The following is a 12180-nucleotide window of genomic DNA, read 5'->3' on the forward strand; positions in this document are numbered from 1 at the left end:
GGGTGGCTCAGTCGGTTGGGCATCCAACTTCGGCTCAGGTCATGATCTCGCGGTCCGTGAGGTCCAGCCCTGCGTCGGGCTCTGTGCTGACAGCTCAGAGCCTGGAGCCTGTTTCAGATTCTGTGTCTCCCTCTCTCTCTGCTCCTCCCCTGTTCATGCTCTGTCTCTCTCTGTCTCAAAAATAAATAAACGTTAAAAAAAATTTAAAGAAAATGAAGTTGCTAAAAGTAAAAATGTTGATGATTTAATAAATACATTTGCAGGAATGAGCCAGAAGAGTCTTACAATCAATCAAGCTATCACATTAATGAAGCGTTATTTATTATATTATAAAGATTATGACACCAAAGATATTTTCTTCAGTTTGTAAGTTTATACTGTTACCTATGTATCACAATTACCCCTACTTATGGACTGAATTGTGTCCCCCTGCCAAATCCATATGTTGAAGTCCTAACCTTCTACGTGACTCTATTTGGAGACAGGGCCATTAAAGAGGTAATTAAGGTTAAGTAGGGTGATGAGGCTGGGCTCTAATCCTGTAGGACTAGTATCCTTATGAGAAGACACTAGACATCTCTCTCACTCTGTGTGTGTGGGTGTGCGTGTGCGTGTGTGCATGCACAAGAAAGGTTATGTGAGACATGGCAAGAAGGCAGCTGTGTGCCAGCCAGGAAGAGGTATCTTATCAGAAACCCTGACAGCACCTTGATCATACTTAAGACTTCTAGCCTCCAGAGCTGTGAGAAAATAAATTTCTGTTGCATAAGCAACCCAGTCTGTAGAGTTCTGTTAAGGCAGCCTGAGATAATATACCCGTATACATTTTATAAATAATAAAATGTTTTAAAGGAAAAGCCTTCATATTTGAGTACCTTTAAATGGCATTCCCCCCTTGCTTTTGAACAAAGGGTCCACATTTTCATTTTGCACTGGGTCCTGAATTATACAGCTGGCTTTTCTCTGAGTTGAAGTCACACTTTGTGCATCTCCCAAGGGTTTCGAAATGGTTCTTCTCTCTGCTTCCTCTCTCCCCACATCAGCTTCTCCTGGTCGCATATAGCCCAACAAGGCCATTTTCATCCTGACTATATGACCTTTTGTCAAGTGTTCAACAGTAGCCCATTAATTCTGCCTCAGAGCCCTGACTCTCCATTTCTGAGAGAAAGAAATAATTGGCTTAGCCCAACTTATGGATTGTTCGGTCTCGTATTGGATGTCCATCTGTTCCAACTGGCTGGGGCCACGCACACGTACCTGGCTGACCTGGCCTACATTTGCAGGGTCTAGGTGGCCGGCAATTTCAAAGGAAGTGCTGTGGGCTGGGCTTGTGTTCTCCATTGAGGCAATTAAAATGCTTACATGGAGGATAACCTGGCCTCACTTCCATGCTTAACTTATTTTTCCAAGGGTGTTCAGAATCTCCACTCCTAAATATAACCAACCACAGTTTATAAAGGAAAAGCAGAAACCAGTACTGTGTTCTGAGAAGTATTTCAGGGTTGTGTCGCTCAGCTCTCATTGACAAAAAACACATTAAGAGTAGGATTACATAGAGGGGCACCTGGGTGGCTCCACTGGTTAAGCATCTGCCTTGCACTCAGGTCATGATCTCCCAGTTTGTGAGTTTGAGCCCCATGTTAGGCTCTGGGCTGACAACTCAGAGCCTGGAGCCTGCTTCAGAGTCTGTGTCTCCCTCTCTCTCTGCCCCTCCCCTGCTCATGTTCTCCCTAGATAAATAAACATTAAAAAAAAAAAAATTAAAAAAAAAGAATAGAATTAGGTGGAGATTTTCAACAGAATAATGCAATGTCCATGCATTGTTAGTTGAGGATCCTCTAAATTTATTTAACATGGGTTTTTTTGCTAACTCATTTCACATTAAACTGTGTGTAAAAAAATTAAACAGAAAATGTATAAATAAAGGTAGCAACATAAAATCTTTTCCAGTGAGATAAATTTTAATAACATTTTCTGGCAAGATTCATATTTATCATTTAAAAGATGTAGTAAAATCACAGGGCACCTGGGTGGCTCAGTTGGTGAAGTGTCAACTCTTAATCTTAGCTCAGGTCATGAACTCACGACGGTTTGTGGGATTGAGTCCCGCCTGGGGCTCTGTGCTGACAGGGTGGAGCCTGCTTGGGATTCTCTGTTTCCCTCTCTCTCTGTCCCTTCCCTGCTTGTGCACATTCTTTCAAAATAAATAAGCATTAAAAATTTGCAGTAAAACCAAGAGTTTCTATACATTTCCAGAAGCAAACTTGAAAGATTCTGTTGAAATCAAAGGACAAATTAAAATCACTGATTACAAAATATTTGAATATAGCAGCACCTTTGTTACTTGGAACTCAGGCTTATGTACAGCTCCTACGATCTGGAACACAGCGATGGAACAAAGTTCCCCGAAGTGTTGAGACAGCTCTTGCAAAATCAGTGCACTGAAGCTCATTTGCTTTAATTGTCGAAGAGGGACCCAGGCAGAGCCTTTTCACCTTACTTTATACGATTCTAAATAACTTTGACGGTCTGGTTTGGCAGACCACAGCAGATTAAAACAACAATTTTTTTAGGGGAGAAGAAATGAGTGAACGAAAGGCAGATATGCTGCCCAAACACAAAGTGTTTATTGACATCAGAGAGGAAACTGAAAAGGAGAAACTGTAAAATGTGTCGTGTGGAGACATTCGGTACACACATATTTGACCTACCATTCTTGCATATGTTTAATAAGCACGCATTTAATAGTGCCCGTTATTAGCCTTTTGCTACGCTAGGTGCCCAGGATACAGAGATTGAAATCTCGGCGCCTGCCCTCAAGGGTTTATAATCTAGCAGAAAGGTTGACGAATAAAAACGCAGTGATGATACAGTATGGAGAATGGTTAAGTGCTAGATAGAACTGAAGCCTGGGTGACGGGCCAGAATGCGTTTAAAATATTACAGGCACGACGCGATGAAGCCCTAATTAAGACAGCAGCAGTGGAAATGCAGAAATGTGTACGATGTGACAGATCAAGAAGGTAGACTTTCCAGGTCAGGATGACTGATTGGATCTGAGGGATGAGGGAGAAGGAAACGTCAGGGATGTCTCTCAGATTTCTGGCTGCTCCAGTCTCTCTAGGGGGCCTCCTCTTATTAGGGCTGACATTTTAAAAGAAGACCTGGGAGGGGCGCCTGGGTGGCTCAGTCGGTTAAGCATCCGGCTCGGCTCGGGTCATGATCTCACGGTTCGTGGGTTCGAGCCCCGCATCGGGCTCTGTGCTGACAGCTCAGAGCCCGGAGCCTGTTTCAGATTCTGTGTCTCCCTCTCTCTATGCCCCTCCCCAACTCATGTTCTGTCTCCCTCTGTCTCAAAAATAGATAAACATTAAAAAAAAAAATTAAAAAATAAATAAATAAAAGAAGACTTGGGAGTCACTGACAAAAGGTCAGAGAAGTGTGAAATCCATTTAGCAGTGATTTTCTTCTGTTGGGGAATAAAACACCCCATTCTAAATGAACGGTATGCAGAGAAGTCCTTGTAAGTTCCTTGAGGGCAGGGCACACGCCATTTATCCTTGTAGCCCCAGTGCCCAAATATGGTGGATGCTTAATGGTAATTTATTTATTTGACTTATAGAAACCACTTAAAATCACTTTGACCTTTTCTAATCATCTCCCTTGAGGGAGTCAGACAAGACTGAGGCAATTTATAGAGGTCTTTTGTCCTTGAGCAGATAGCTATTGGCTTCAGACGTATTTCTTCTCTTTCAAACAGAATTTTTCTTAAGGGAATCGAAAGGTCCATGTTGTCTCGTTGGATCAGATCTTCTGAAGATCCTGACAAGCAGCCTTTCCATCTCCTCAGGTTTCCCGAGGCTTTTACAAAAATCTCGGACACTAGTTGGCTCCCTGATGCTGACACTGTGGGGTACAGAGGGGGGCAGGCCATGGCACCTCAGGGAACTGGGGGTGGCCTTGTGTACTCACAGGCACTGTATGCTTACAGGTTTAGGGATGGGTGTGCAGAAGCCTGTCATTCCCTAAAAGAAAGGAGGCCTCATTCAGCCGACCTCAGAGACCGAAAGGTCCCCTGGAACCTTCCCTACCCCTAGAAGTTTCCCCAGGGGTTTCTGTTCAGAAAAGAAGCTCATCTCTGAGAGGCAACTTTGGAAACAATGAAGTCAAGATGCACTTAAAAGAGAAGCTCAGAGGGGTGCCTGGGTGGCGCAGTCGGTTAGGCGTCCGACTTCAGCCAGGTCACGATCTCACGGTCCGTGAGTTCGAGCCCCGCGTCAGGCTCTGGGCTGATGGCTCAGAGCCTGGAGCCTGTTTCCGATTCTGTGTCTCCCTCTCTCTCTGCCCCTCCCCCGTTCATGCTCTGTCTCTCTCTGTCCCAAAAATGAATAAACGTTGAAAAAAAAAAATTAAAAAAAAAAAAAAAAAGAGAAGCTCAGAATTGGGTCAGATTAGGATGAAGGGAAGAAATACTCCAGATGCATTATGAAGCTTCTCTGAAAAGAACTGTTTTCATGAGTTTAATCACTGACAACTACTGAAGCAATGTTATTTTTTCATTTGAATGTTTAATTTTGAAAGCTAAGCTTGAGAAATAGAAGCATTTTATCCTTTATCAAATAGCTGTGAGTCACGGCTGATATGTCTGAAAAAATCAGCTATAAAATCTCAGTTGGCTTTGAAGCAGGAACAAAAACAAAACAAAACAAGAATCAAATTGCACAAGGGAACCCAGCTTCCAAAAACACTCCCAAGAATGCTCACCCGTGCCTATGGAATATAACATTCTATCAGATGCCAAATGTGTGAATTTACATAGATGTTGTCATTATAAAATCTGTGGTTGGATGAGCATCGTGCCTCAAGGGCACTGGTATTTAAACGAAAACCACACTGGGCAGTGGGTGTTCTCGGTCCAGTTTTGTGTCCCTTGGTTGCAGAAGGCATGTTTTTAAAAATTTCTTTTGAATCTTCCTAAAGCAGTCATGATTTTCTGCAAGCCTGAAAGTTGTTCAGTGTTACTGGCTAGTTGCCTAGAAAGCCCCCTTGGAGGTGAGCCTTTCCCACTCCAGCCACCTCTTTGTGGGGAGATCATTCTGGATGCATTTAGCTGGAGGGGAACCACCAAGGAAAAGGTGCACAGCCTAGCTCCCGGGGTGGGGCAGAGGGAGGCCATGGAGGGACAGGGCACTCGTCACCCCAGCCAGGGGGCAGGCAACTGGGAGAAGACGTGGTGGGCCCAAAGCCAGCCCTGGGAGCAGGTGTGGCCTGGAAATAGGCAGGCAGAGGAGGTGGGTGGGGGGCAGCAGGATACGGGTGGGCAGCCCCGGGCCTAGTGACTAACCCCATTCCATTTCTGAATGCGAGGCTGCGGTCACTGCTAAAGCACTCTCCTGTTAGGAACCATCCTTGCCCTTAGCGGAGGGTGATGAAGACATGACAGGCTTTCCTCTGGGAAGCCCGTGGGATCAGAACGAACCATTTTTGGATACAAATGTCAGTGGCTTTGCCTGCGGCAGTTCACGGAAGACATAATTGCTGTGAGCTGCCTCCCTCCACCCCTCTTCCTGCACTCAGCCACCCACCTCCCTTGAAGCTGATCACAGACTCCAGGGAGCAGAGGGAAGGGCAGGCGGTAGAGGCTGCTCCTTCTGGTTCTTTCCCACTCCCTCAGCGGGAGGCTCTGACGTTTCCAGAATTCAGACCCCAGAACCGATTGGACTCTAGTGGGCAGAGGGGAGGCCGTTTCCCATGGATGTGAAGGCCGCGCGGGCAGTTCTGGAATTGAGGGCAGTGTGTGAACCAAACCCGAGAGCCTTCTCTGTCAACCCCGTGCTGAGTTTATGCATTCTGAGGGAAATTCTGGGCTTCTCTGATATGTGGCTGGGGGAAGAGAAGGGGTCTCCAAGTTTAATTCTTGGGCGCTGCCTTCTATACCTCCTTTGGAAATACAGACTCAACGCAGAGAGATTTATGTTTACCAACTACCCCCATCAGATATGTGGGGTCTTTACTAAATCCTCATAAACTTTGTAACTTTAATAATTCGTTTCTATCATATCTACCACCTAGCCTCAAGTGGTATTTAAAAGGCAGACTTCTTGAAAGGTAGGACACTGGCTTATGCAGTTGTATATTCTTATTTCGGATTCTGTACAAACCAAACATGGCTTTTGTAAGTGAGCATCGTTCTATTAAAATACTGAGCATTAAAATACTCAGAAAATTCATCCCACTGACAACTAGAATATACTTTGATCCTTGTGGGTTTTTTTTTTTTTTTTTAAGGCTTTATGCCCAACGTGGAGCCCAACACAGGGCTTGAACTCATGGCCCTGAGATCAAGAGTCCCATGCTTAACAGACTGAGCCACCCAGGCACCCTTACTTTGTTGTTGTTGTTGTTTTAAATAATTTAAAGCATAAGGGTTCACAAGGTTGTAAATGCTTCTTTTTCGTGACTGAGTTGAAGAGCTATCATAATTCTATGGTCATAGACTCTACTATTTCCTAATTTGAGGCTAGTCCACAGCTCAGGGGACTACTCCCCTTCAGCAGTAGTCATCTGGTTTTATTCCCTTATTTCAAACACAAATACGTTTTCGACTGTTCCTGTCTGATCTTATATACTGTGCCTGTACTCATAACATGAGTGGAAAGATACCATTAATTTAATTTTCATCATTCCATCCTAATTACTTTTTCTATGAGGCTTTGGTCTTTAAAATTCAATAGCCTACAGGCCTCTCTGTTCCTGAGGGTGGTGCTGATAACAGAGAGAGTAAATGTGCTCATAATAAAATTTCCACACTTTTCTTTTGAAAGTGTCACAAGTAATACATGTCCATGATGAAAATGAAGAAGCATGTAAGCAGAAATAAAAACTATGCACTTATATGTATTTATAAATATATATTTATAAGGATGTCTATGTATATTTGTAAAAATGTGATGCTTTTCATCACTTTTTAATATTTTCCTGTTTGACATGAACATGTGTCTATTCTAACAGCTGCCCAATTTTGTCTTGTATGGATGTAATACAACTAATTTAATTAATCTCTTATTGTTGGAGATTCAAATTATTTAAAAATATTTGCTATGGTAAATGAACATCTTGTTGCTACATTCTTGTGCATTTGCTCAAGTATTTTTGTAGGATAAATGGACCCTAATTTTTTTTTGATCGTACTCCCCTCATGGCCTTAACTTGTCCCCTTTCAATGGGACCTGATTGTGCCAACACAGAAGATAGTACTGCCTCTAATGGATTCTTCATATTAGTTCCTTGACCTTGATTCTTCATTTTAGTTGCTTTATCTCCAGAAATGTCTCATTTTGGGTTTTTTAATCCTTTGCTAGAGATTATATGGAGCTTGGTCAAAGTTATAGTTAAAATTTCTCTGTTGCTTCCTGTCTCTCAACATTGTTCCTCTGCTCTCTATTTCTTTTAAGTTTACTTATTTTCGAAAAGAGGGAGAGAGAGAAAGAGTATGAACAAGGGAAGGGCAGAGAGAGAGAGGGAGAGAGAGAATTCCAAGCAGGCTCCCTTTTGCCAGTGCGGAGCCTGTGTGTGGCTCAAACCCACGGACCGTGAGATCATAACCTGAGCTGAAACCAAGAGTCAGATGCTTAACTGACTCTTGCCACCCAGGTGTCCCCCTCTGCTCTCTCTAAGTGCCCGCATTTCCCAAGATTCTATCCTTGGTTTCCCTTTGCAGCCCACACACCTCCTCAGCCAATTCTTCCTCTCATTCTAATTTATGAGAATGGTTAATTCTTGAGTTCTAGCCTTTCCCCCAATTCTTCAACATCTACTCCCGACCACCACCTTGGCATCTCCATATGTGCAGGTATCTTAAAGTTAGTATTCCCCAGGCTAAACTCATGCTTTACTCCAAAATCCTAGCAAAACAAAAACAAATAAAAAATAAAAAATAAAAGCAGCCCCTCCCCTCTAAAACCCAAACAACTCACTTTCTCCTTCCATGCTCTCTCTTTTAAAGTAAAGGTGCCCCTTATTCACCATCACACAGTCATCCAGATTCAGTCAATTGGCATTTATTGGTTGCATCAAATCATGTCACTCTCCTGCATAAAACTCTCTAGCGGCTTCCCACTGTCATTAAAACGTTCCCCAAACTCCTTACGGCCACCACAAGGCTGCTGGTCTTTACCTGCCCCCGCCCTCATCTCCTTCCAGGCCCCTCCAGGTTCACTACACCCTGGTTGCCTTCTTTTTGACCTTCCCTTCCAAGTGCAAGTGTTTGTACATCTCAGAGACTTAGCACTTGCCCTTCCCTCAGCCAAGAACTCCTTTCCGTATTGTGCCATTCGTGTTATTACTAAAAGCTTATTGCCAAACCCAAGATCACCTATTCTATGTTTTCTTCTGGAGGTTTTATAGTTTTGCATTTTTAAAGTTAGGTCCATGATCCATTTTAATTTTTGTGAAGATCTCTGTCTAGAATCTTTTTTTTTTTTTTTTGCATACAAATATCTAATTGTTTCAACGCCATTTGTTGAATATATTATCCTTTCCCCATTGATCACCTTTATGTCTTGATCAAAGATCCGTTGATATATTTGAATGGGTCTTTTTTGGGCACTAATTCATATAATTCTTTAAAAAAATTTTTTTTAATGTTTATTTATTTTTGCGACAGAGAGAGACAGAGCATGAGCAGGGGAGGGGCAGAGAGAGAGGGAGACACAGAATCTGAAGTAGGCTCCAGGCTCTGAGCTGTCAGCACAGAGCCCGACACGGGGCTCGAACTCACGAACTGGAAGATCATGACCTGAGCCGAAGTCGGACGCTTAACCGACTGAGCCGCCCAGGTGCCCCACTAATTCATATAATTCTTAAGACTCATATGTCCCATCAGGAAATATTTATTGAGCAGCTATTATATGATAGACACTGTTGTAGGTGCTGGAAGCATATCAGTAAAAATGAAATAAATAAATAAATAAATATCCTTGCATTAAAAAAATCCCTGCCTTCATGGAGTTCGTATTCTAGAAGTCAAGTAATATATAACATATGAGAATATTTTTATTTTATTTATTTAATTTTTTAAGTTTTTTATTTCATTATTTATTTTTAAGTTTGTTTATTTTGAGAGAGAGTGACAGAGCAAGAGAGAGAGAGAGAGAGCATGTGCCTATGGGAAAGGGCAGAGAGAGAGAGGAAGAGAGAGAATCCCAAGCAGGCTCCACACCATCAGCATGGAATCCACTGAGGGCTCAGTCCCACAAACCCATGAGATCATGACCTGAGCTGAAATCAAGAGTTGGACACTCAACTGACTGAGCCACCGAGGGGCCCCCGAGAATAGTTTTATTCACATTTCTTTCCCAAGTAAGTACAACATGCGCTTAAATGCCTGTATCTCCGTTTATGTTTCTCAAAGCATTTGTTCATCACAAATTTGAGCTAAGTGCTGCTCCCTGTGCAAGGTGCTGGGTATTTGCAGATGTGCCCTTCCCTCCCACCTCTCATTCCATGTTCATTTCTTCCATCTGTCGGAAAAGCACAATACAGTTAACCCTTGAACAACCCAAGTGTTAGGGGCACCAGCTCCCTGCACAGTCGAAAATCCAAGTACAAATTTTGATCCTCCCAAAATGTAACTGCTAATAGCCTACCATTGATTAGAGGCCTTACCAATAACATAAGCAGTTGATGAACACGTATTTTGTATGTTCTATGTGTTGTATACTGTATTCTTACAACAAAGTAAGCTAGAGGAAAGAAAATGTTATTAATATCACAAGGAAAATACATTTACACTACTGTACTCTATTTACTGAAAAAAATACGAATCTAAGTGGACTCATACAGTTCAGACCTGTGTTGTTCAAGGGTCAAATGTAATATAATTTTTAGATTTAGGCATATCTGAGATGTCGAGTGCATGAAATACAGGCTGAATCATACTTCACAGCTCACTGTGATATTTCCAGCACAGAAACTCCATTCCAATGTTAATGGCCTTGGGGTTTTCTGGATAACTGGATGAGAACAGATAATATTTATTCAGATTGAAGGGTCATATAGACAATGTCTTCAAAATGTGAATTGCTCTTTCTTGATCACTTATTTGTACTTCACGGATATATATTTGTCCTAGTAATGTCTAGTCCTCGTCCAGAAGTCAGAAAGAGATTTACAGAAACAAGTTGTCTTCTGAGCCTTGTTTGTGTACAATAATCTTCTGACAACCCAAAAACCTAAGAAAAAAAAAATAATGAAAGAGACTTGCTAAGCAGGAGAGCAGTGAAAAGGGAAAATTAAAAAAAGATGACATTTCTAGGCTCAACCTAATTTGGGGGAAAAGTGAAGGCTCAGAACCGTCTGTCTGGCTGAGAATTTCTAAGCTCCTATGTATCACATTGAAGGAAAGCTTGGTTCCCCTTAGCTACACAAAAAAGGCAGGTGTATGGCGATTTTTGGAAAAGAATGAGTTATTAGCTAGTGAACTACTTGGAAGAAAAAGGAGAAAAGAAATGGGGCAAATAAAGATGATTCTAAATATCGTTTTTTCATAGTAGATATTTGGAAGGTGGAAAAGACCTCAGAGACCATCTCTTCCAAACCCTTAGTTCCACGGAGGAATTCCTTCTGCAGAAGTCTTAGCAGCAACGAGCCTGTGTTGGAACATCTCCTGTAACAGGGAACTTAGTGCTTCATCTGGTCAAGAATTAAGAGCTGCCCATTAATTATGGAAAGCAGTGAACTGAGTTCTAACTTGTAGCAACTCCCAGATAGGTGTTTTAATTCCATTCTCTGAAGCAACAAATGTATGTCTAATGTCCTCATTCATAGGAGGTCCTTTGCATATGGCAGCAATCTAGGCTTCACTAAGTTCTGGATTCCCCCCACCCTTCCCCTTATGTCCTGCCTACTAGACCCTCTTTGAGATGTTTTCTGTTGGTTAAAGCCTTTGTTAAAATACGATGCTCGGAATGAACATATGTTCCAGAATTTTGAGGGTTTAAATGATGGAGGTTTCTAAGAAGAAAGATCAACAAATGTCTTTATTGTACTTCTGTTAAATTTTGGGGGGGGGGGAGTAAAGTTAAATGTTTAAAGTTTATCATTATGCCTGAATTAAAGGTGTTCCACTTATAGGTGTTGTTGAGCCTCTGACTCATGACCTCAGGGTGGAGAGTTCAAGCCCTGCACTGGGTTTGAAGATTACGGGAAAACAACAACAACAACAACCAGTCTGTAATTTCACAAATCTCTCACTTTGGAAGCTGGTGACAAAAAGCTGGCAGGAAATATGGGACTTAGGAAAAGCAAACACACTCTATTTGCTAATGATCACTAAACATTTGCAACCAAGGTAAGCTTATTACAGAAAGGAGGAGTTAGCTCAAGTGTAAGGGCAGAGCATTTAAAAATCCTAACCTTCTTTCTTGCATGCTAAAATCAGTTAACAGAGATCAACTATTAGCTGCTACAGAAGGAAGGGAATTGTTTACACTATGTGATTTTTGTCAGAGTGACTGCTTGACTGCCTGCCTGTCCGAGATTTTATTACTTATTAACTCATGATTCCCAGTGAGTAGGAGAAGGCGCTTGGATTTCTAAAGTTTGTGTGAGGCCGGTGTCCTCATTTTTCTGCCAGGGCTCTGGTATTCGCTCTTTGAATAATGGCAGTTCTCAGCAAAGCCAAGGTTTTCCACGCATGCCCTTCACTGTGCACACCCAATTAACGAACGATTAATTTCTGGTTTCAGATTTTGGACATAATCAAAACGTTGGATACTGAGAAGCTTTGTAAACAGAATATGACCGTACGTGTACTGTTTCTGACTTCCAAGGGAGGATGTCTAACAGCTCTCAGCTTCCAAATGCCTGGACCAATGGCACAAAGCTGACACTGATTATGGAACCCATGAGAGTGCACAAAATTCAGGAATGCTGGGGCTCTGTTATTGTTTTTTTTTTTTTTAAATAAAATATTCATACATTAGTGTTTGTGGAACATATATACTCAGTTTAAAGGAGAATTACCAAAGAAATACCCAGTTTCTTCCCATGTTTATTTAAATTTTTTTTTTCAACGTTTATTCATTTTTGGGACAGAGAGAGACAGAGCATGAACGGGGGAGGGGCAGAGAGAGAGGGAGACACAGAATCGGAAACAGGCTCCAGGCTCTGAGCCGTCAG

Source organism: Leopardus geoffroyi, chromosome B2 (genome assembly GCF_018350155.1).
Source record: "Leopardus geoffroyi isolate Oge1 chromosome B2, O.geoffroyi_Oge1_pat1.0, whole genome shotgun sequence".
NCBI lineage: Eukaryota > Metazoa > Chordata > Mammalia > Carnivora > Felidae > Leopardus > Leopardus geoffroyi.